Source organism: Typopeltis vanoorti, chromosome 2, assembly GCF_054136105.1.
Source record: "Typopeltis vanoorti isolate ZY-2024b chromosome 2, IOZ_Tvanoo_1.0, whole genome shotgun sequence".
Classification (NCBI taxonomy): Eukaryota; Metazoa; Arthropoda; class Arachnida; order Uropygi; family Thelyphonidae; genus Typopeltis; species Typopeltis vanoorti.
In genome coordinates this window covers 37,046,766-37,073,769 of record NC_143550.1, presented here as the reverse complement: position 1 = coordinate 37,073,769, position 27,004 = coordinate 37,046,766, and the positions used below count along the sequence as shown (strand labels likewise).

Sequence of the window (27,004 nt, the reverse complement as noted above, 5' to 3'; positions counted from 1 at the left end):
CTACTTTATCACTGTATCAACTGTTATCAGAGGAGTTTGCTGCAAACATAGTCGAAGTGTTTGACTTTATCATGCACTTTTGGCTAGTTCATATGTAGAAACCAATTGTGCAAACATCGAAGGAACCCTTCAATACAACCTCAACCTTTCTTTTGGGTAATCTATGTTGATGATGTGTTTGCCATCTGGCCAGACTTAGAAGCATTTCTGTTAACCTTCCTAATCAAAATTTACAGCCTACATCTACTTCACTATGAAAAACAAAAAAAAGTCAAAATCCTGCTTCAAGTCACATCCAGTTTGGACCCATCAAATGTGCAAAGTTGTCTACATGTATAAGGCACTAGAGAAGAATAGAGATCTGCAAGTTGTCCAACTGTGTTATGTCAGATTGCAGACAAGCATATACAAAAGAGCATGCAGGTTGATTATTGTCTACATACAAATGCTAGAAGTATCAGAAACAAAGGGGTGGAGTTTGTTGCCTTGGTCAATATGTTGAGACCTCAGATTGTAGGAATTAGTGAGACCTGGCTATCAGAATCAGTCATTCTAAATGGTATTGAGTGTAAAGGGTACAGTATTTTTGGAAGGATAGACAGGATAGGAGAGGAGGGGGCATGCTGCTAATAATATCGGATGACTTGAATCTAGTTGGTGTTGAGACCTGTGATTGTGTAGTAACAGTATTTCATGTGCCAGGTCTGATTTAGAAATCAGGCATTCTAAATGGTATTGAATGTAAAGGGTACAGTATTTTTTGGAAGAATAGACAGAATACAAGAGGAGAGGGTGTGCTGCTAATGATATTGGATGACTTGAATCTGAATATTGGAATTTGAAGCCATATGGTGTGAGGGGGAATCTAACAAGATCAATTACATAGTGGGGTGTTGTTACAAGTGATGAAGAAATGCATCACTAAATAGACAAAGGGCATAAAACGAGTAATCATAATGAGGGACTTTAATTATCCAAACATTGATTGGGTAGCAGTAAAATCGCATGAGAAGAATGAAATTGAATTTATTGAGCTGTTGCGAGACAAATTCCTAAAGCAGCATGTGACAGAAGGAACTCGAGGTGAAAGAGTGTTAGATTTGATTATAGTGTCACAGAGTGTTTCAGTTAAAGACATAACTATTTTGAAAAAACCATATTGGTTTTCTCAGTTTATAGAAAATCCACCCATATAGGCAGATACATTCACCAACAATCCCCCCCACTCCCACAATATGGAGTTATTAAGACACTACACAACAGGGCTAAACTTATCTGTTCAAATGACAATGCCCTAACAACTGAACTAAACCACATCCTGAACACTTTCTCAGCCAATGGCTATCTCCCCCCCCCAAAAAAAATCCAAAAAATATTGAAACCAGTAACCCCCCCCCCCCCATTCACAACAAGGATTACTCTAAATCCATCACCATTCCCTACATTCGAGGCACCTCGGAAAAAATTACCAAAATCCTAAAAAAACATGACTTGACTTCATATTATAGATTATATAAAAAATTGGCGTCCCTTATCCGCTCCACTAAAGACCAACCACTTCTACTAGACCGGCCTAGTGTATACCAGGTCCCTTGTAGCTGTAAGCTGTCCTACTTTGGCCAGACAGGCAGGACAACGAATATCAGAATTTCAGAACATATGGACTACATCCAGTTTCACCAGTACAGCCACTCTGGTCTTGCAGACCATGCTCTTGATTCACGCCACAGAATACAGTGGAAGAAAGCCATGGTAATACACCTTAGTAAATTCAAATTTGAAAGGCTATTCATGGAATCATCCCTAAGAAACTTGCCAAACCTCAACAAATTTGGTTGCATGAGACTGCCCCAAATTTGGGAGACTTACATCAGAAGACCTTTAGCCCGCTAGGGGGCACCATCGGGACTTTTAGGAAACAATAGTTTCCTGCTTCATCCTCATTTACTGTGTGTAGTGCCAGCACGCACGTGTCTTTATTTTAAGTTCCTGTGAAGATGGCAACGTGATGTTGCTGAAATATTGGAAATATAGATTAAAGTTTAATTTAATTTCTATCCTTTGTACGTTGTAATTTCCTTAAGTTATTTAATAAGCTGGACTACAAAGTAGGAAATTATGACCAACTGAGGAGTATTCTGAGTTCAGCAGAATTGTATTGGTTGCTGCATGGGAAGCATTTAAAAAATGCTTAAATAATGCAATACCAGAATGTGTCCTGAAGAGATCAAAGAATAAATAGGGTAGGAGTCAAATGGATGTGTAATCTTATTAAGCAAGAGATTCATAAGAAACAGATGAAGTGGAAGGAATATCATATGCATAAGGATGTCCATGATGAAAATTATAAGCAGCAGGCTAGAATAGTCACATGGAAAGCTAAGTCTGAGTATGAAAGGAAACTGGCTCTGTAAGCTAAAAATGATCAAAAGAATTCTAATGATATGCTGCGAGTAAAAGAAAGAATGAATATGAAACAAAACTCTTCTGAATGCAGAGGGTGACAGATACAGAAGAGGTTGTTCAATTAATGAGTGCCCATTTTGCTAGAAGCTATCAGCCTGGTGCATGCAACATTGAGTTCATTGCTACATCTTCACTAAATGAAGAAATGCAGGTGTATGAAGAGGAGGTATTAGAGCTGTTGCACAAACTGAATAACAATTCAGCAATAGGGACTGATGGGATATCAGCATGGGTGCTAAAAGAGTATTTAGCTGAACTTGCTATTCCTTTGAACACACTATATAATTTGAGTCCCAGAATAGGGAAGATTCTGCAGAAATTGAAAGAATGTATGGTAATCCCATTGCACAAGGGTAGTGCAAAGACTGATATATCCAAGTATCAACAATCATAAATTAAAGATGCCAAAAAATTATATTCTTAATTTAATCCTTTATCCAAGTGTGAGGAAACAAAGTTTGTACCTGAAGTAACCTCAGCACTGGGCAACTCGTATATAGAGGATATAGAATTTGAAGAAATTCGAAGACATAGAGATGAGGCTGTTATCAAGTTTTTAGTGCTGCAAGAGAAGTCTGTAACTGAGATTCATCCAACTTTGTGTGAGACTTTAGGGGACTTTGCCCCAGCATATCCATCAATTGTCAGATGGGTGGCCAAGTTAAAAACTGTGCATCCTGAGACAACACACCCTCAGGTCAGGAAGATCTTCCACAGTGATCACACCTGTTAGACAAATACCAGCCAAAAACATTGCAAAGACTCTGGGGGATACCCAGGGAATGATTGGGGTCATTATCCACCAGCATCTGAATATGCAGAAGCTCTCAGCTAAGTGGTTCTCCAAGTGTTTGGCTCATATTGTGACTGTTGATGAAACATGGCTTCATCACTATATCTTAGAAACCAAACAATCAGTGCAGTGAAGACACAAAGGTTCTCCACAGCCAAAAAGTTCGGAACCCAAAAGTCAACAGGGAAGGTTCATTCTGTTGTCTTTTGGGATATGGATGGTGTAATCCTTATCAAGTATTTCAAAAAAAAAAAAAAAAGGTGAAACTGTTACAGTGTGAGCTTATTCATCAGCTCTGAAGGAATTAAAGGATCTACTGAAGGAAAAACACTGCAGTAAACTGTGTAGAGGCTTGTTGCTTTTGCAGGACATGCTGCTCATGAAACCCAACGAGCAGTACACAACTTGGGTGTTCAATTTTCTGCCCAACCCAATCACCCTGTTTGCCAGACCTGGCCCCATTTAATTATTTCCTGTTCCCAAATTTAAAACTTGGAAGGAACAAAATTTACCACAGATGATGAAGTCATATCTGCAGCTGAGGACTGGTTTGTGCAAAAAGGGAAAGACTTTTTTTCTCAGAGGATTGCAAATGATGCAGCAGCATTGTAATACATGTATAACACTTTGTGAAGAATATGTAGAATAATGTGCAAGTTGCATGGTTCTACATCAATTCCTTCATGTTATTATCACAACTTTTCAGCACACCCTCATGTTGTTGTTAAACTCTGCTTCACTTTAATACAAATTGTGTGTAGATCTTTTTTTTTCTTTTGAAGATAATGTTCATTAGTTCATTCCAACATTGGTCCCACATTGCTCTGAAAAGAATGAGTAAAAATTCTGACTTTTTACAATGAATATATGTTTTCTATCATGTTCTTTAAAAACTGGCTATGGGAATATTAGCATAATAAAGTATCTTGGTCCATCCACATAATCATGAGCTATTAGTTACTGTATCCTTTCAGTTTCTCCTTTATTAAGGCATCTGAATAAATCTGCTATTAGTCTTTAGGTGCTTTACTCAGAATTAAGTATGTAATTCATGTTCCAAATTTGGTTTAAAAATTAGCAGTAAAAAGCCAAAAATTATGAAAATAGGAAAACAGAAATATCATTCTTTGTAGTGATCCTATAGACAGGTGACACATTTTAGCTATTTAGATAGCTTTTAGTGAAATTGGTAAAATTAATATGAAAATAGATAAGTGAGTGAGGCTAGTATGGTGGAGAACCATTAAATAAATTCACATAGTATGTGAAAGAAATTGGCTAAAATAGTCAGACTGCAGTAAACAATATGGTATTCAAACAAATTTTGATATGTGTGTGTGAGTGAGTTGGGTTAAAAGTAAAATACAGTAGATGGCATTTATTGTGATCACTTTAGAACAGTGACTTTTTGATAACAATAACTGGTTGATAACATTAAGCAAATGATATAAAAATTGCGCCATTTATTTCAGTTTATTGTTATGAACATTATTTAATTTAATTTATTGTTATAAACAACTATTTAATAAGCAACAACATAAATTTTATTTTAAAACCTTATCTGGTGTTGTCTGTCGTATGTTTGAATATAGTAGTTCATGAATAAATTGCTCATACTCATAATGCCTTTCAAAGTTTGTTGCTCTACCTTGCACACTGCAACGAAGCATTTGTAGAGCTTCTTGCATCTAAGCATTGGTTAGAGAAGCTTCTAAAATTTGTTCTTCTGTATTTGTATTAGGTTTACTTTCTTCTACTAGTTTAAAGTTCTCATCGGAAGCAGCTTGACATATTTCCGACATTGTCATTGTAGCCACTACTTCAACATTGTTATCAATATCCAACCAATTTTCAAATTCTTTTGACATATCTGTGGTTTTATCAAAAATTTCATTAATGATAAAACCACATTATTTAAAATCATTTGAATAAGATATTCAAATTCTTTGGAAGAAGAAGTTTCATAGGTTGTTTTAAAAAAATCCACCTTTTTGGAAGCAGTTTTCAATAGTCTTCTCTGCGATTTGCTTCCATGACATTGCTACCAAATGCAGTGCATTAGATTGGTGTTTTATATCAAGTTCAGTTATAATTCTAGCCTGAACTTCCCTCCGATAATAAGCTTTAAAACTTGTATGATGCCTTGATCACATAGTTGAATTAACAATGTAGTGTTCAAAGGCAAGAAGATTACTTTAACGTTCTTTATTGATAAATTGTTTGTGTGTGCAGTGCATTTGCTTACTAACAAGACAATTTTTTGCTTTAATTTAAGATCCCATTTAACTAAACAATTGTTGAAAATGGCGTTAGTCATTCAAGCATTTGCACCAGAACGGTAGTCCACAGGCTAAAACTTTTGTCATCTTTAAAACACTGAGGATTTTTACTTTTTACAGTAACTAGGGGTTCTTGTTTCCCTTTTATATTAGCACGACAAAGAACTGTCACTTGCTCTTTTGCAGATCTAAATCCTTTAGTACTTTAATTTTTTAAAAAATAAGTATGCTCAGGCATTGCATGAAAATAGAGTTCTGTTTCGTCTGCATTGTAAATATCCTCGGGAAAATATTCAGCAATAATTTTTGGCCACTTGGTCTTAATCCATGCATCAACTGATAAAAAAATCAGCACTTTCTGAAAAAAAAGGCATTCTTTTCATGATATGGGTTCTACGGTTGATTTTCTTGAGTTTCCAAGATGAAAAACCCAAGTTTCCAGGAGAAAAAAATCTGCTTGCCCATGCCAGAGATCGACTAACTCGGGAACTGGTCAAAAATAGGCTTAGAAAAAGTTCCTCCAATCGGCAACTAGACTTGAACTGATGTCTCTCTTCAGGCAGCCTAGTGGAGAGGATGCAGGCACCACTTTCACTGAGTTACACAGGACTTCCAATGTTTGGTCTGTTTTTTTAAGATCTTACACAAGAGTGGTTGTGAAATTTTTAAATGCACAGCTGCAATAATCATTTTGAGGCAACTTATCATAGCACTCCAATATTCTTTGCTTTTCTTGAAAAGATAAATCTTTAGTTTTTTTTAATTTCTTCTGCCATAATACTAAGGGCTGTTTTAATGAGCATTTAAAGTCAAATTCACTGAAAGAGAGCACAAAAATAAAGTTAAAAAATCACAATTTGACTATATTTATAACCACCTGCATTTGCCTGGAAGATTTAAGATTTACAGAAGATTAAGATTATAAGAAGATAACCCACTTGGATTTGTCTTGAAGATATAAGGTTTAATAATAATAATAATAATAATAAAATTTGATAATATTATCTGCAATTGCAAGTGGATTCTACTGTATTTCATCAAAAACTGAAGAAAATATCAGAAATGAGAGTTCTGAAAAGGAAAAAAAAATTAGGGGCGTGAATAGCTGATATAATTGACTACCCAATTATATATATATATATATATATATATATATATATATATATATATATATATATAAACACCTAAAAACAGCTTAACATTATGAATACTCAATCCTCAATTTATCACCACTCATACATATGATGACCATTGCATTAACATGTTCGTCAAACACCACCTCCTGCTATCCATGGACCAGGATTCGTTTGCTGTTTTCAAGGCATATTATTTCAGAAATAGTTTTGCTCAGGTTACTGCTATGCTAAGAGTGAGGAAACCTTCAGAGACTATTGGAATATAATATATTGCAGAAGCAGTATTGAGTGAACTGATAGCAGAGTGTATGAATCATGTTTGGAAGAAGCTGCATAAAAAGGATGTATTCATACATTCACAGGATTCGATACAAACAGCTGTATAAGAGACTAGTGATGAGAAGTGCTGCTTGCTAAGAGTTAGAATTGGAGGTTAACAATGAAGACTTAGAGCATTTCTTGGAGAAACTGTGAAAGATATCTCCAACAAAGACTATCGAGTGAGAAAAACAGAAAATTATAGAAAAACGCACTTTCCTAATTTTCCCTGCTTCTTCTGGTGAATTGTCCAGTTGCTCTATATGTTTCCATTTTATTATTTTACTGGCAAGTGCACTGTATGCCAGTTTAATGATTTATTACCATAAAATTGTATTATTTCACCATAAACAAGTAGTAAAATTAACAAAACAGGCATTCATATTTTGGCATTCAGGCATGTTAATTGTTATAACATATTCTTATGCTTCGTGTAGTGACTTCTGACCTTTCTACTTACGAATGGGATCATCAGAATGAAACCCATCATAAGTTGGGACTGAAGGTACTTAAGAATATGAAAACAAAACATTAAAAAAAACCAACTATGGAGCTTTTTTTAATGTTATTCCCAACTGTGAACTTTCATAAACCTGTGGTACATTAGTGTTGGAGTTAGGCCAAGGATTATTTTTCCATTTTTATTCATTTTATTTATTTATTTTTACATAGCGACCCTACTCTAGAGACTAAACATGGAACATTTTTTGAGCCACTTCAGGACTTGAATAAGGAGGGAAGCAGTTACATACCAGGCAATGAAATTCATCTCCTACCTAAAGACAATTGCAGACTTCTATACCCATAGTTGAATTTGAACTCCCAGCCGATTGGTTGAAGAATGTATATACAGTGACTGATTAAGCTAGCTTGGGGCCCCTAAAAATCACTATTAGCTTCCACTCCATTTTTTTTTCCTTTATCGAATTTGAAGCACAGATGTCTGATAAGGCCTCTTTTATATGGTTATAACCAATTTTTAATCTCAGTACTGCATCTGCTCTAATCTTTTTTTTCCCTTCGAGCTTGGGGCACCTGGCAGCCTTCAGGTCTGATACCTGCTTGATCCGTCTCTGTGGATATGTCTAACCACTTGGCCAACCAGGCTAGCAGATTTGATTAGCTTTTAGTATTTTGAATCAGTTATTGACTTCATCATCACTACATTTGATGTACCTTTTGTGTGCTTTACCCCATTTTCGGATATGTTTTTTATAATCGACCATTTCATGAAGGTTCACATAATTGAAGTACAATTACACAGTGCTATACCAGAAGTTAATTGAAGGGTCATTCCGAGAGTGGGGTAAAAAGTAAATTACTGTGGTATCAAATTCCATTCAACTATATTAATTTTTAATGATTCTGCCATTGTTCACACTCTATGTTCATTTTTCATTACTCACATCCTAGTTCAGTGTTCATTTTCCTTCCAACTCACATACCAGATCTGTATTTTAAGACTCCTTGGATTCTTCCCCCCCCCCTTCCCCAATAAATGCGATTCCCACATATGCCATTGTTTTATAATTCAGAATATCTTATATTATAAATAAAATTTTACTGACATAATATAATGGTATTTATTATTATTATTATTATTTAACATATTAAAAGAAAGACAAGTGTATATGAATATAATCAAATACAAATAAGATTAAATCATGAGCTATCATATATGAGAGAGATAAACCATGGGGTCCGACAGGGATGTCCCGTCTCAGCAACTCATTTTAATATCTACTTAAATGAAATAATAATAAAATGGCATAAAAATTTACATCAAGGAATTAAACTTTCTCCTACAGTGAACTTAAACACTCTCCTTTTTGCCAATAACCAAATAATAATTACAAATTCTGAAGATAACTTACAGAAAGCTATTTTAGGTCTAAATGAGATAGCCAAAGATTATGGTATGATAATATCAACAGAAAAATCAAAAACTTGCTGGATCTTTGCCTTTAAAGGAGAAGATCCAGCAAGAACTAAAATAGTAATAGATAACAAGATCTTAGAACAGGTGAATTCATTTAATTACCCAGGATGTATGATCATATATGAAAACGAAAAAGATATAAACGTAAAAATTGTAAAATATTTAAAAATAACAGGCGTAATTAACTCTATATTTAAACCAAACCTAGTTCAAAAACAAACTAGACTAAAAGTATACAATACAGTAGCCCTGCCAGTCTTAATGTATGGAAGCGATATCTGGACAATAAAACAAAAAGACAAACAAAGATTAATAACAGCAGAAATGAAGTTCATGAGAAAAACTGCAAAGTATACCCTATTTGATCACAAAATAAATGAAGAAATTATGAAAGAATTAAACCAAGAACCAGTAATAAAAAAAAAAAAAAATATATATATATATATATATATATATACGAAAGAATGATCATTAACTAGGTTAATATACATATTTTTATAAAAAATTGAATGACTAGAACCGAGATTTAAGTAAAAAGGTTTTAATATAAAAACACGACTAGTTTCGGCTTGTAACAGCCTTCATCAGGTGACATTATAAAAGAAAGAAAAAAGAAAAAACACTAAATGTAACAGCCTTCATCAGCCTTCTAATGCACTTTCCCAACAATACAACTAACGAAAGCTTTAAATACAACTACAATGATTTAGTGTCAATTATGTATAGAGACTCTCTATGATGTTCATAATTTATTTAAGCTTTAGTGTTTTTTCTTTCTTTTATAATGTCATCTGATGAAGGCTGTTACAAGCCAAAACTAGTTGTGTTTTTATGTTAAAACTTTTTTACTTAAATCTCGGTTCTAGTCATTCAATTCTTTATAAAAATATATATATATATATATAAAAACATAAATGGATGGAACATGTTCAAAGAATGAAAACAGAAAGATTACCAAAACAAGCCTTAAAGTACAACCCATTAGGGAAAAGAAAACCAGGACGTCCTCTTAAACGATTCAACGATGACTTCTAAGGCTGGAACAGGCCATGCTTGGCCTAAATCCTTGATGTGCATGATGATGATGATTACGGGCAACTCCAAGGAGTCCTTAGACTCATTGAGGGAGGCCCTAAGCATCATGTCAAGAACAACTATTCAACATCCACACAGTATCTGTCATACTTTGCTTTGAACTCATTCACAGTCATGGCACCCACAACAGACTCTGGCAGCTTATTCCACTCATTCACCACTCTCAAAGTAAAAAACCTAGTTCTAACACTCTTGCTAACCACAGTCTTGCCAGTTTCAGTGGATGGCCCCTAGTCCTCTCACCACCAATCCTGTTCTGAAAAATATCCTCTGAATTAATCTTATAGAAACCCTTCAGTAATTTGAATGTCTCAATCATATCACCCCTTATCCACCTATCAACCAATTTCTGCAACCCACAAATCTTCAACCTGTTTCTCATAACGTTCATTCCATAGACCTGCTATCATCTTTGTCACTCACCTCTGGATCCTCTCAACTCCTCCCCATCAAGAAGAAACCTAGGTGATCACATCTGGGCACAGTAATCAAGATGGGGTCTTATCAAGGCTCGATACAGAGGAACAATAACTTGCTTATCTCTGCTCGTCAAAGTATTCTTCAGTAACCAAGTGATTTGATTAGCTGATTTAGTCACTTTTGCAATATGACCCCTATGTCACATTGCAAAAGATGATATCCATTCTCCTTAGCCCAGTCCTCCAATCTATCCAAATCATCCTGCAAAATTTTGACATCTTGTGCATTCACTATTGGTCTACCCAACTTTGCATCATCAGCAAGCAAATGAACAGTTCCTCTCAGATCCTTTCCTATATCGTTAATGAACAAATTAAACAGCAGTGGTCCAAGAACAGAACCCTGCGGCACACTACTAGTCACAGGCTGTCTTTTGGACTATACTCCTTAATAAACTACTTTCTGATATCTCTCCAACTACCCTCCTATCCATCTCACCAACCCTATATCCATCCCCATATGCTGCAGTTTACTGATAAGAATTCCATGTGGTATCCTGTCAGAGACCTTAGCAAGGTCCAGCAGTATCACTGTAAACCCATTACCCTTACCCAGTTCAGCCATCACTGTGTTATAAAATGTGAGCAAGTTACTGAGGCATGATCTACCTTCACAAAACCATACTGTCCCTCATACAGTATCCCATTTTCATCTATCCATTCCTGTATTTTTCTCTTGACTACTTTCTCCAAAACCTTCACAACGACTCCTGATATTCTGATTGGTCAGTAATTTGCAACAGCAGTCTTGGAATCTCCTTTATGCATTGGAACTATTTTCCCCTCTTTCCACCCCATCCGGATTAACCCAGACCTGAGACTCAAATTAAACAAAATGGTCAAGGGCACTGACAATTCTTTACCCCCTCCTTCATGTGAGACCCGAGCTGGTGTACCCTCCAATCCCACAGATGTATTTATTCACATTAAGGTTCTGTAATATACTATTCACCTCCACTTCATTCACCTCAATTCCTGTATAAGCTATTGGTTACTCTCAAATAGCCTCAAATGTGCTCTTTTTGCCATCCTGCAGCTCATCTACTATTCTCCTTGGCTACAGTTCATCAGCTATCATCAAAAACACTCCTGCCCCCATTTATTTCTCTTTGTCCATCCTGAACACACTATACCCTTCACATTCTATCCCACTAGCTATATCATCTTCTGTCAGCCATGTCTCACTAATGCCAATAATCTGTGGCCAGGAAGAGCCAACCAAGGCCAAAAATCTTCCTTCTTGTTCCTAATACTCCTGGCATTAGTATACATGAAGTGCAGAAGCCCGTTAGTCCCACCCCCTATCTTGATGCCTTATACTAACTATCCTATTCTGATTCGTTTCCTTCATACTAGCTTGGGCATATTATACACATTTTTACACAACTGTCTCACTGATGTCTGCATATCCACTTCCCCCCTTATAGCTCTAGTTTCCCCGATTCTGCACATCCACTTTCACTTCATTCAGCAGCACTTTTTCCAGTCACTGCACACCAAATCCATTCAGATGCAAATCATCCATCTTGTATAAGTCCTTTCGCCCATCAAACTCACTCCACACGTCCACAAATGGATATAATGGATTTGTTTCAAAAACCAAATATAGATTGTTAACAAAATAGAAATCACTACTACATTATTAGATTAGTGTAAATATGCATTACTTATGTCTTTTTTTCTTTTTACCATGAGGAGAGAAAATCATCAATAGCATCACTAAGGTAGTTTCCACAATTGTTTGTACCCATTGCTCATTAAACTCAAATCATATGAAGCTGGTTGTCATACAGTTTCAGGTTTTTTTTTTTTTTTTTTTTTTTTTTTTTTTTTTTAAATCTAAGTTTGGAGAATGTGCATTCATTGCTCACATCATTCTAAGAAAAACTCACTTAGCAATTTTGCATTTGGAAATATTGTAAAAAATAATGATTATTGTGTTTATGCTCGAATACTTGTGCAGCCCGTGAATGCATAATGGAAGTGAATAAAAATGTGTTATTTATGCTTGTGTTGCTTTTCTCCTTCTTACACACACAAAAAAATTACTACATCTACATGTGGTACATCATACATTGTCCCCTGGTGGGGATTTTTTTCTTCTTCTCAGATATCACTTTTGCATGATGTCTTCCCACAAAATTTCACAGCATTTGGATCACTGGGTGGTGCTTCACAAGGCCTTAAACAGGGATACATTGCTTTTGATCACACTGTATGTTATATTTACCAATCAAGAAGAAAAAATTATAAATTGGACAGCCATTAATCTACTGCATATCTTAAAGGAACATTTTCTTTGTGTATTTTTGGAAATTCTATATAGTGCGGGAGATACAGCATAAAGAAAACAATTTATTCATCCCTAGGTTGTACTTCATATAAAAGCTAATTTAATTTTTATATGTGATTATGTAGGGTCTCTGGAGATGCATTGGTATTGCAGTAATTGATTATACAATAAAATGTTGATCATATCCTTGCAGTTTGAGACTCTTCTTTGTTAGACCTCAAAGTTTTTAATTACAAAATTAATTCTGTCCAGCTGAGAATGAAATTTATTCTTGAAGTAGAGGACAATAAAAGCATTGTCATTCTATGGTAGACTGGTAGTTTACAGAAAGAAAACTAGTACAGGGAGATGCATCGGAGGTTCTCATCAGCATCTCTCTCTCTCTCTCTCTGTCTTAGAAGTCTGGCATTATCAGAATGCTCCACAGATTCACTTTTAAAACAAGAACTGTCATTTATTAAGGCTACTTGCATTTAATGGTTACAACTCTGATCCCATCTTGAAAACAATATACACGGATTCACTGGGAAAAGATGTGGTACATCAGAGTGTTTTGTTAGAAAGATTATAAGCTTTTAATAGTAATTTTAGTCTAATTACTCTGTCTGTACTGAAAGTAATTTCATTATGCTATTATCATGTTTAATTGTTGAAATGCATAAAGGTGGAGATGAGAGGGATGTGAATGGAAATCAAAGTCAAGATCAGAGAAGTGGGAGTGGTTAATAATATAGCAACTAGAGTACAATATGATGGTGTTGATGGGATGGCTTCAAAGAGTGGAAATGTTATGCTTGTCTATGTTGTTGCATTGATTAATTATGCCCAGTGATATTGAGTTATGTGAAACTTAGTTGGTTAAAGATGATATACTGTAAGGAATAGAAATGAAAGGGTATAGAATTTTCTGGAAGGTTAGGAAGATGAAAAGAAGATGCAGGAAGGTTGCTGTTAATTATAATAGAGTAATTGTCCACTAAGAAATGGAAGTTTGAATTGGTGGTGAAATTTCAAAATGTTTGTATGAAGTTGAAATTAGATTTAATTTCAACTTAATTTTATATTTATTTTATATAAATTTAATAAGGTGAGATACCTTTTGGCAACTCGTATAGGTAACGATGACTTCTCCATTTCTTCCACCTTGGTAGCACCACCTCTAGGTCTGGCTCCCACACAAAGGTTGAAACTGGTCTGGGTGGTGGCCCTCCCTTAATGCATAGCATTATACATGTCTGCAAGGAGATGTGCTTTGCATTATGGAAGATACTAAGACAAGGAGTGATGAGAGCTTGGTCCATCTTTACCAGTTTGCTTACACTTGGATAAAGGATTAAACTAAATTTATTATAGTCTAACCAAGTGGGGGGAAAAAAACCCTTCCAACATCTTTCTCTAAATCCAGAGTAATTTAATAATAAGGTGAGACACCTTTTGGCAATTCGTATAGGTAAAGATGACTTCTCCATTGCTTCCACCTTGGTAGCAGTACCACCTCTAGGTCTGGCTCCCACTGACGAGACCTCAATAAAGGTCGAAACTGGTCTGGATAGTGGCCATTCCTTAATGCATAGCATTATACATGTTCGCAAGGAGATGTGCTTTGCATTATGGAAGATACTAAGACAAGGAGTGATGAGAGCTTGGTCCACCTTTACCAGTTTGCTTACACTTGGATAAAGGATTAAACTAAATTTATTATAGTCTAACCAAGTGGGGGGGGGGGGAAAAACCTTCCAACATCTTTCTCTAAATCCAGAGTAATTTAATAATAAAGTGAGACACCTTTTGGCAAGTCGTATAGGTAAAGATGACTTCTCCATTGCTTCCACCTTGGTAGCAGTACCACCTCTAGGTCTGGCTCCCACTGACGAGACCTCAATAAAGGGCGAAACTGGTCTGGGTAGTGGCTATTCCTTAATGCATAGCATTATACATGTTTGCAAGGAGATGTGCTTTGCATTATGGGAGATGCTAAGGCAAGGAGTGATGAGAGCTTGGTCCACCTTTACCACAAGTTGCTTCAGTCCTGAAGATACTTGAGGCACAAACCTTGCTTGCTTACACTTGGATAAAGGATTAAACTAAATTTATTATATTGAAGTTGAAATTAATATAATAGTATATTTAATATGATGTTATTGGCCAGAGAATGTAGAGCACTGATTATGAAATGTTTAGGCAAATTGGTTGGGCATATAAAAAGAATGAGAACATAATGGAAGATTTTAATTATAGTAATGTAGATTAGGAGGAGGAAATGTGTATGGGAACAAGAGTGAATTTGCTGAATTTTCGAGAGATAACTATCTTAAAGAGCAATTCAAGGTTTTTGGACTATTGCATTTGGTGATATCATCACAGGATGTAGTTGTTAATGAGGTATCAGCACTGCTGCAAGTTGGTGAGAGTCATCATGAGGTTCTGGTTTGGGGAGTAGTCAGACAAGAAACAATTACTGTAAACAAGGAATATGCAACATTATAAGGCAGACAGATTGATATCAGCTCTGTAGTAAACTAGCATCAGTACCTTGGCTTGATGAGCTGTGCAAAAAAGAATTGACATAGGAATGAGTATTGATTAGGCATCATGTGACACAGTCAGTGCATAACTGTATACCAATAGTTAAGTGAATAGAGTATGAGGGAAATGGATAAATAGTGTAGTCAGATGCATTAGGTATATAAATTCGGAAGTAATCAGATGCATCAGGTATATAAATTGCAGACAGAAAGAAGATTGGCTAATCAGGCCGAAGTTAACTCAAGGGAATTCTTTTGTTATATAACATTCAAGAAGAAAAGTTATTAAAGGGTGACATGGTAGATAGTTATAGTAGTAGAGTGACCATTGGCAGGAATTCTTGTAGAAAGGCTTATACGCCTGTTAAACATGATAACTAAATACTTAAGGAATTGACAGCGTACACTAGAAATATAAATTAAATCAACTTTAATATATACTTCCCGATATTTTGGCAACGTCTCGTTGCCATCTTCATGGGAACTTAAGATAAAGACATGTGTGCACGCAAGTACTTCATAACAGCAAATGAGAAATGAAGCGAGGAAGCTACCATTTTCCTTAGGTCCTGATGGTGCCCCCCTTACGGGCTATATTAGGTGCTCTTGGCCTTCGGGCTGAGGTTCTTCTGATATATGCTTCCCAAATTTGGGTCAGTCTCATGCATCCAAATTTGTTGAGGTTTGGCACGTTCCTATAAGGACTGAGGCTGATTCATTGAATAGTCTTTCATATTTGAACTTGCTGCGGTGTAATACTGTGGTTTTCTTCCACCTTATTCTGTGGCGAGTATCCAGAGCATGGTCTGCAAGCCCAGAGTGGCTGTCCTGGTGAAATCGGGTGTAGTCCTTGTGTTCTGAGATTCTGATATTTGCTGCCCTGCCTGTTTGGCCAAAGTAGGACAATTTACAACTGCAAGGGACCTGGTATACACCAGGGGGGTCTAGGGGAAGTGGTTGGTCTTTAGTGGAGCGGATAAGGGATGCCAATTTTCTATATGATCTGTAACAAGAAGTCAAGTCATGTTTTTTTAGGATTTTGTTGATTTTTTCCAAGGTCCCTTGGATCTAGGGAATGGTGATGGATTTAGAGTAAACTTTTTTGTGAAGGGGGGAAGGTGGTTGTGGATAACAGGTTTTGGTATTTTTTAGATTTTATGGGGAGGGGGTAGCCATTTGCTGAGAAAGTGTTAAGGATGTGATTTAGTTCAGTGGTTAGGGCTTGGTCATTTGAACAGATTAGTTTTGCCTTGTTGAATAGTGTCTTAATAACTCCATATTGTTGTGAGGGCGGGGGGTTGTTGGTGAATGTATCTGCCTGTATGGGTGGGTTTTCTATAAACTGAGAAAACCAAGGTTCCATCAGGTTGGCAGGTGACTAGTGTGTCTAGGAAGGGGAGGTTATTGTTTTTCTCTTTTTCCAGGGTGAACTTGATTCTAGGGTGTTGGTTGTTCAAGTGTGTTAAGAAGGAAAGGAGTGTATCCAGGCCATGTGGCCAAATAGCGAACACATCATCAACGTAGCGAAGCCATATGGTAGGTTTTTGTGAGGCAGAGTTTAAGGCTTTCTCTTCAAAAGTCTCCATAAAGAAGTTGGCCAAGGGTGGGGAAAGTGATGAACCCATGGCTGTCCCCTCTATCTGTTTGTAGAATTTTTCCTGCCAAACGAAATAGCCTGAGTTCATTGTGAACTGAAATAGGGCTGAGATATCGGGAGGAAATTTAGCTTGGATTAGCTCTAAGATTTCTTTGAGTGGGACATTTGTGAATAAGGAGGAGAGGAGACATCAAAACTGACCATTATGTCAGTATGTTGGAGTGTAAGGTTTTTCTATGCTGGCTTTGAAGTGGGCTGAGTTTTTTTTGTGTGTGTGATGGTGTGTTGCCAGTATAGTGTGAGAGCGTTTTGTCTAAATATTTAGCTAGTTTGTAAGGGGGGGGGGAATCAATGCCATCCACTATGGGACGTAATGGCACATTTTCTTTATGTATTTTTGGGAGCCCATATATATGGGAGGAGGGGGTCTAGAGTTATATGGTTTTAGTCTGTTAGTAATCTCCACAGGCTGGCTAAGGAATTAATGATCCAGATTGAACGTGGGATTCGCCACCTTCCAAACCACATCGCCAACGATATTAGATTGGATGTAGCCTGTGTTCTCACAAAAGCAAAACCACCAAAAGCCAACATATCCGTTAGTGAATACAAGTCTCTACAGGAATTGAAGAAAAACAAAGAAATAGTTATCACCAAAGCGGATAAGTGGAATGCCACTGTGGTACTCAATCATAATGACTACACAGGTAAGCTTTAGGCTTTACTATTAGATCGAGCTACTTACCTGCCCATTGAATACAATCCCACAAACTCACAAATTAAAAACTCCATAGGCTTCTTAAGAAGGTCACTTCTTGGCCTGTGATAAGGGATGCCAAAATTGGCATCCCTTATCCGTTCCACTAAAGACCAACCACTTCCCCTAGACCTACCTGGTGTATACCAGGTCCCTTGCAGCTGTAAATTGTCCTACTTTGGCCAAACAGGCTGGACAGCAAATATCAGAATCTCAGAACACAATTACTACATCCAATTTCACCAGTACAGCCACTCTGGGCTTGCAGGCCATGCTCTGGATACTCACCACATAATAAGGTGGAAGAAAGCCACAGTATTACACTGCAGCAAGTTCAAATATGAAAGACTATTCATGGAATCAGTCTCAGCCCTTAGGAACATGCCAAACCTCAACAAATTTGGATGCATGAGACTGCCCCAAATTTGGGAAGCATATATCAGAAGAACTTCAGCCCGAAGGCCAAGAGCACCTAATATAGCCCGCCAGGGGGCACCTTCAGGACTTTAGGAAACCGGTAGCTTCCTCGCTTTGTTTCTCATTTGCTGTTATGTAGTACTTGCGTGCACGTGTCTTTTTCTTAAGTTCCCATGAAGATGGCAACGAGACGTTGCCGAAATATCAGAAAGTATATATTAAAGTTGATTTAATTTATATTTCTATTGTACGCTGTCAATTCCTTGAGTATTTAGTTATCATTGGCAGGAATGTAGTGGTGTTATTTAATGAGCATGGTATTGATGTTGTAAATGATGCTGTGCAACATCTAGAAGGGAAGCAAATATATCAGCCATTGTGATAGATATTAATAAGGCTGTGGGAATGAATGATGTATCTCCATGTATTTTTAAGGACTGTGCCAGACAGGTACCTATGTTTGTTATTTAATAAAAGTCTTCAAGTTGGGAAAGTTCCTAAGAAGTGTATAGAAGGCAAAATATTACCACTCCACAAGAATAGCTCTAACAACATGAATTTCCAGTTATAGAGCAGTCTATATAGGCTAGGTGATAATTTGTTATGTCTATATACAAATTCCATGAGCATCAGAAACAAAGGGTTGAGTTTGTTGCTTTATTTGAATACATTGTGGCCTGAGGTTGTTGGCATTAGTGAAACTTGGCTATTAGAATCAGATATATGACTGGAATCAGATATGGTAAGTGTAATGGGTATACTATTTTTAGGAATGACTGAAGAGATAGGAGAGGAGTGGGGGGGGGGGAAGTATTACTAATGATATCAGATGACTTAAGTCTACTTAGATTAGAAATGCAAGAAAACAATGATGGTAATAATGTCCCATGGCACTGAATTTGAAGCTATCTTGTGTGAAGTGGAGGTTAATAGAATGAAATATATGGTGGGTATTGTTACAGACCTGACTGTTCAATTGCAGGGAATGAAGAAATACATCACCAATTTAGCCTTATGGGTACTAAATGAGTGATCATTGTGGGTGATTTTAATTATGCAGCCATTGATTGGGCAGAAGAGAAATCTCATGATAATGTAGACGAATTTATTGAATTGTTGTGAGAGAACTTTCTCACAGCATGTGAAAGAAGGAACTGGAGATCAAAGAGTTTTAGATTTGTTCATAGTGTCAGAAGGATTCTCTGTTAAGAATATGACTATTTTATTACCAGTTGGTGATCGTGTACATCTCATGCTTTCTTGGGAAGTATCTAATTATATTGATGCTCCCATTAGAACAGATTACGTGCTGAACTACAAAGCAGGAATTATGATCAACTTAGGAGAATACTATCTTTGGTTCCATGATATCAGTTCTGAATGAGAAAAATGTCAGCAATGCATGGGAATCTTTGATAAAATGTTTAAATGAGGTGATATCTGAATGTATGCCTAGAGTTTGAAGAATAAATAGGGTGGGAGTGAAATGGATGTGCAACCTTATTAAGCAAAGAAATCCACAAGAAGATGATGATGATGATGTGGAAAGAATATCGTGAGAATAAGAGTATGAGGAGTTATGAAATATATAAAGCACATGGCAGGAAAGTAACAAGTATTGTATGGAAAGCTGAATTGGAGTATGAAAAGAAATTGTCTATTCAGGCTAAAGGGAATCCAAAATAATTGTATAGTTATGCCACAAGCTAATGAAGGAATGAATGTGGAAGAATAACTTTACTGAATACAGATGGTACTCTAGTGTCAGAAACTATTGAAATTGATCAGTTAATGGGAGCTCATTTTGCTAAGATATATCAACCAGGTGTATGTAACATGGTGCATAATGTTACTACTACATTGGATGAAGAGTTAGAGGTGCTTGAAAATGAGGGTGAGGGTGAAGAACTATTGCATAACATGACCTGGGTAAGAATTTGTCATTAGGGTCAAATGGAATATCAGCACATTTGCTAAAGGAATTGTTCAGCTGAATTGGCTTGGCCTTTCACATGTTTGTATAACTTTAATCTCAGCTCAGGAATGGAAGGAATGTATGATAATTCATTGCACTAGGGTAGTGCAAAAATTGATTTGTGTAACTATTGACCTGTCAGTATCTCTGGTGTAGTGATGAAGATTTTAGAGAAGAATTCGCATACTCTGCAAACAGCAGCATGAGTTTACTAAATGAAGGTCATGTTTTAGCAATTTGCTCATATTTTATAACAATGTTATGGCCAACTCTTGGATAAAGAGAATGTATACACTATGATAATGATGGATTTTGCTAAGACATTTAATAGGATAATTGATAATCCCATATTCTCCAGTTTATTGCATAAACTGGAGAATATGGGATTGGAATATAAACTCTTGATTTTTATAAATGGATGGTTGATAGACATATCAAAAAGTGGTATACAGTGGGCATGAATCTGCCAGATTTAAGGTGACCAGTGGTATACTTTAGGGTTCATCCTTGGGTCATTGTAGTTCGATCTGTACATTAATGACATTAAGAAGGGTCTAACAGGAGATGTGCAATTGTTTGCTGATGATGTAAAGATAGGCAGGGCAATCAGGAATATTACTGATATCCAGCACTTGCAGAATAATTTGAATAGCTGGAAATTAGGACAAACAAAAATAACTGTCAGTTTTATGTTAAGTGTAAAGTTATGTACTTTGGCATGTTGAGATTTCCAGCAGCATATTATATTAGCAGGATTATGTTACAAGCAACTGATGAGGCTAGGGATCTTGGCATAATGGCAGATAGGAATTTAAAGTTCAAAGGTCACATAGCAAAAGTTGCAAATAAAACTCAGATTATAATCGCAATGTTGAAGCATACCTTGACATCTAAGGATAAGGAAGTCATTTTGCCTCTTTATAAGACCTTGATAAGGCTGCATGTGGATTGTAGTGTACAGATTTCGTCTCCCGGTTTTCAAGGGAATAAAGAAGCTGTGAAAGGGTGAAAAGAAGAGTTACAAAGATTATGGGATTTAGATTATAAGGCCATATTGTGAGTATGTGGATTATAGATTGGTTATCAGAAGAAAGAGGGGTGATATGATAGAGGTCTATAAACTTCTGAATGGTTGTTAGAGGATATTGTATGATGAAATTTTTTATTACATAGTAGGTTTAGTCCAAGCACATAGTACAAACTCGTTGCCCGAGTTTGTACTACGTACTTGGCCTATGTGCATTAGCTCACGGTTGTAGTCGCCAATACTTTTATAGTTTACTATACTATATTCGGCATGAAACTCTCTGATTCCAATCTTTGAGTTTCTTATTCGGTTTTAAAACAGTGTGGGATTTAATATCCCCTTAATTTAAATAATGTTTATATCACTGAAATGAAGCCTATTGGCTCTTTATATTTAAGTAACTCTATGCTTTACTTTTTGTAGGCTGTTTTGCATGGCAGCAGCTGCTTGTTCTCACATCCCCTTTCCACATTTTCTCCACTCCTCATCCACTGAACCTATTTTCTCCATCCCTTTCTACATAGCCCTCAGTCTTCCTCTTTTTCTCCTTTCAGGGGATGACTAATTCATAATTCTCAATGGCCATCGTTCTTTCATTCTCTGGACACGTCCATACCATTTCAAAGTGCATAACAGGCTATTCAACTTCTGTCTCTGTTCAAATATATGCATTCTTCAGATGATTCGTATGGGTGACTCTCATACTTCATCTAAAGTAATCACATCAATGTCTTTCCTTTGTTTCCTCTTGCTGTTAGTGAGGGTCCAACACTCACATTCATAGGTCATTATACTCTATAAATTACATGATACAGCGTCTTTTTAGATTTCCTTGAGACCTTATATGACTTCATAAAACATCATTCTTGGTTTTGATAGCTGTTCATGCCAGTCCTGTTTAAAATGCTATGTCAACTTCACACTAGCTGGACTAATTCATGAAGCCCAGATACTTGAAGACATCCACTGATTTTATGCTTACCACTTGTAACTGAAGAATTGTTGCACTCTCACCTGCAACTACTAGATACTCAGTTTTTAACAGATTGACTTTCAAGCCTCAACATTTATATGTATCGAACAGTTTTCTCATCTGGTATTCCACATTCTCCTTGTCCTATACAAGGTCATCTGATCATCAGCAAAAAGAAGATAATTTGGAATTGTTCTCCTATGAAAACATCCATTCATTGGCATTGTCTATTCTAGTCCTCCAAGATCACATCCAAGTAGATCAAACAATGTTGGTGACGTACAACATCCCTGCTTTGAGCTCATGTTAGTAATAAATTTCTCTGAACATTTGCTACCAATCTTCTGGCAGACTTAGATCTTTGGTCATCCCCTGCACCATTTCTTCTGTTCCTTCATCTATTTCTGCTTCCTTCAGTACTTGCCACATTTTCTTTCTTGGGACAGTATCATAAGTTTTCTTCAGATTTACAAAAATCAAATGGAATTCTTAGCAAACCTTTTTTTTTGTGGCTCTCATCATGTTGTAGGTTAATGGACATTTTTTTGGATATTTGTCGAAAGGAAAATATATTATCTCTGCAAGATCTTCATGAGATATCCTAAATTCAGTTATGTCATAATTCAACAAAATATTCTGCTAAGCAAACACATGGCACTTATTACTCTATAATTTTTTTATGATGTTTCTTATTACCCTTCTTATTGATAGATGATATATAGCAAGTTCACCTGCCTTTGCTTTGTTGAATACCATTGTCAGGATCTGTAATACTTTACTACCTTGAACATTTCTGTTCATGTTCATACTTGAACATTTCTGTTATCATTTCACCAGGGGCAGCTGTATTTCCATTCTTTGATGCTTGAACAGCCCATGTCACCTCCTTTAGTGTCACTTCAAATGTCATTTCTCCTGACAATAGCCTCTTGTTTCCTTGATATTCCATATTAAGTTCACATAATAAACTTTTGTAATATCTCTTAAAATCTTGACGGGAAATGATATTAAGTCAGCTCAAGATCTATAAAGAGCTATTACCTGTTGCAAAAATTGCCAGGCATTGCCAGAGTGACTATGTCCCACTAGGTGCTTAATTGCACCGTACGTTCTTCCTCGCACTTCTTTCTTAGCTTTAATCACCATTCTTTGTATTTGTGTCTTAATATTGTTGTTCATGAACGGTTGTACTGTTTAACCACCCCTTTATGTGCTCTCTTCTTTTCTTCTATCCTCTCTTTCACTTGTTGACTCATCCATTCTGTATTTCCTCACCTCTTACCTTTTCTTCCAAGTACCTCTTCAGCAGCCTCATGCACATTTCTTTTAATGGTCATAAAACTCAAATCTGCATTTGAGTTTTATGAAGCAGTATGTTTTGAATATTTGAATTTTGAGATTAAATAGATTTTAAAAAAAATCTCGTGGGATGTAAAACCTGTGATGTGCAGTCAAGAATGTCTTTGAAAGCCACATTGCATTTATGTGTATCCTGAATTTTAATGGACAGTTTTGGGCCTGGATTTGAATCCCATCCAGGATGCCAGGAATATTTTAATCTAAGCCAATACTGGAAAATTTTCACTCAGCTAAGTGGAGGTAGCAGGCGTTTTCTAGGCTTTTTATCTTAATTTCTCTTTTGCAAAATAAGTTTTGTTCCTAAAATCGTAGTCACATGGCTATAAAATCCAGATTTATCAACACATATCTGTCCTGTTAGTATTGTGCCTTGCTGTAAAGATGTCCTGATGTATTTTGGATGATGCCTCTACTACAGAGTGGTATTAGTTTTTAAAACTGAAATTTTTTTATACTCAGGAAAATTGATAAACAAAGTTTTTGCTATGCCAGAGTAAGTTATGATTATTTTTATCATGTAATAATTGTAAAAACTAATTAAAATAATTAAATTAAAATAAAAATAATTAAAAATAATTAAGTATTTTTTGTTTATTTTCAGATTGTATATTGTGTGCCACAAGTGTAAAGAAATGTTTTCAATATACACATAGTGAAATTGTGTAAGTAATATATATATATATTTTTTTTTATTTTTGAATATTCAGTTGTATGATATAGAATTGAGCACTTTGATTAGTTACAAGTAATGTAAGAAACAATGTAGAAGCTAATGGAAACTGTATGAGTAGGGGAGTGAGAGGCAGGTTTTCTTTGTGCAGAGTTGTGAATGATTGGAATTCCTTGCCTGTGAGAGTGTGATGTCTGCAAGGAGTTTGAGTGTGTTTAAGACACGGTATGATGAGCTGTGTGTGTGATAAAAGGCCCTCCCAGATGAGTCTTTGACTCCATGAGGTCTTGGGGTAATAATAATAATAATAATAATAATAAAAGTTCCCTAATACAGTACTCTTCATATTAATCAAAACCAACTAGTTTTGCAAACATCTGTAATCTGTTGGCTCATCAGGACTTTTAATGGAAGAAATTATGAAATCAGTTGATGTTAAAACCAAATAAGCTGTTAGAAGAGTATGATTCAGTGCAAATTAAATTTGATTACAATGGTGGGTGGCACATGTCGGATGTCTCTCTGCAGAGTTTGTAGCTAATTGTTGGAGGAGTTAGTCTGATATGGCATGAGATCTCATTAGGGAGCTATGAAGGGGAAAAAAAACATTTTTTTTTTTTTTTCTAAATAGAATAAAACTTTTTTTCCCTAAATAAATCAATGACTCTATGGCAATAATTCACTCTCGCATAGTTATATTTAATTTGCATTGAATCGTTCTCTTCTAACAATTTATTTAGTTTTTTTTTAACATCAACTTCCTTCTTCATTTCTTCCACAAAAAGCCCTGATGACACTACCAGATTTAGAGGTATTTGCAAAGTTAATGGTTTGATTAATCTCTAGTTGATTGTGCAGTGCCTAATAAAAGTTCCCTAATAACCATAAGTTTTTATAGTTGTAAAATACAATTAACAAATGTAAGTATGTAAGATTATTTTTTGGATCGTCATAATGATTCACACATGAAAAAAAAAAGTATCCAGCAAAATGCAGGCAGCCCTCTGTTTACGACGGTTCAATTTACGCTGATTCTCAATAACGGCAGATGCCTGTGCGTGCTTTCTTCCTGTAGTGTGGTCTGACTGAGAAACGATGCTAGCAGGCACTCTAGTGTTTGAGTGTTTACCAAGCTACTACGACATATATGTATCAAACCTAGTTTTACTGTTGAATCTACCTAATTGTTCTATTTAATTTTTTTTTTTTTTACATGTATACATATTTAAATTGATAAAGTACGTAATTACATACCATGTCTGATAAAAGAAGTGCAGAAAAGTTAGCAGAACTTGGTATTAAGCAGGTGCAGAAATCAATCACACTTGAAAAGAAGATGGAGGTGATTTGAAGCATGGAAGATGGGCAGACACGTGCTAATGTCTATATAAGTATGAACTTGCCTCCATCGACTGTTACGCAATTATGAAAAATGCAGATAGAATAAAACAGTCTGCGCAACAATCTACGGCACTACTAAATGCAAAACATGTATACGTTATAGCAGGGGTAAACTTCATGAAAAAATGGAAAAATTATTATCATTATGGGTGGATGACTTGAATCAGAAAAACATTCTTCTTACACAGGCTGTTATAACTGAGAAAGCAAAAACAATTTTTGAGGATCTTAAAAAGACAGATGAAGGCAAAGAAACATTTTTAGGAAGCAAAGGTTGGTTCATGAGATTTAAGTCTCAAAGTAAGTGCCATAGTGTCAAATTATGTGGTGAAGCGGCAAGTGCAGATGTTGCAGCAGCGGCGGCTTTTTCTAAAGAATTTCAAAACAAGGAAGTTATCCTCCCGATCTCATTTTTAATGTTGATGAGACTGGGCTCTGCTGGAAAAAATTGCCATCAAGCACCTTCATTTCCTGTGAAGAACGTTCTGCTAGGTTTTAAAGCTGCAAAAGATAGACTTATGCTTTTGTTGGGTGCAAATGTCTCCGGAACTTTGAAGCTTAAACCAATGTTGGTGTACCATTTCAGACACCAAGTGCCTTCACGGGTCTAAAAGCCATGCTGCCAGTCTATTGGAAATGGAACAAGAAAGCTTGGGTTAAACAAGACATTTTTATAGATCGGTACACAAATTATTTTTGTCCTACCGTGCTTCACTTCTGTAAAGAAAATGATTTGCCAGCCAAGGCATTGCTTCTCTTGGATAATGCCCCTGGACATCCTCAAAACCTTGCTGAAGTAAGAACACCATTGGATGTCAAGGTTGTTTACATGTCCCCAAACACATCGCTTTTGCAACCGATGGATCAGTGGATTATATCAATCTTTAAAGTCTATTACCTCCATATAACATTTATGGAAATGCTAAGAGTCTTGGACACTTCAGGAAAAACTATTAAAGACTATTGGAAGTCATTTGATATTTGAAGGGCATTAACAACATCAAGGCAGCTTGGAATGAAGCATCAGCAAAGTGTTTAAAAGGAGCATGGCAAAAACTTCTTCCAACATTTATGCACAACTTAGAGGAATTAGAGCAAGAGGAGAATGTTATTGAAGACGTTACCAAGCTTGTGTGAGCTGTGGGATTGGACGATATTACAGCTGAAGATGTGACAGAAGTCTTAGAGAGCCATGATAAACCGCTATATATAAACTTAATAAACTGCTTTCTTTTGCTTAAAGGAATTAGCCAAACAATTAAGTCAACATCCAAAGGAGGAGAAAGAAAACGAAGAAGATCCTCAGAGAGATATCAAAATGATTGATTAACAGCATATCCTTGCAAGCATAGAAACATTGACGGATGAATTCTGCGAAATGGACCACGATTGAGAACAGAGTGTGAACTTAAAAAGGAGTGTAATCGCATCTATTTGACCTTACACTGAACTCCTTAAAGAAAGAAAAAGAAAATCTAGTCAGTTAACACTGGATACTTTTTTCA

The 27,004-nt window shown here is 36.0% G+C and overlaps 1 protein-coding gene across 4 annotated transcripts in view; it reads left to right on the top strand.

The window, feature by feature from the left end:
- LOC150108925 (myocardin-like) overlaps window positions 1–27,004 on the top strand; it is a 456,675-nt gene that overhangs the window by 114,134 nt on the left and 315,537 nt on the right. For all 4 annotated transcript variants that reach the window (XM_090411030.1, XM_090410986.1, XM_090411004.1 and 1 more), the window contains one exon: window positions 24,030–24,090. The gene's annotated coding sequence lies outside the window, so the exon portion shown is untranslated. The remainder of the gene's footprint in view (window positions 1–24,029; window positions 24,091–27,004) is intronic.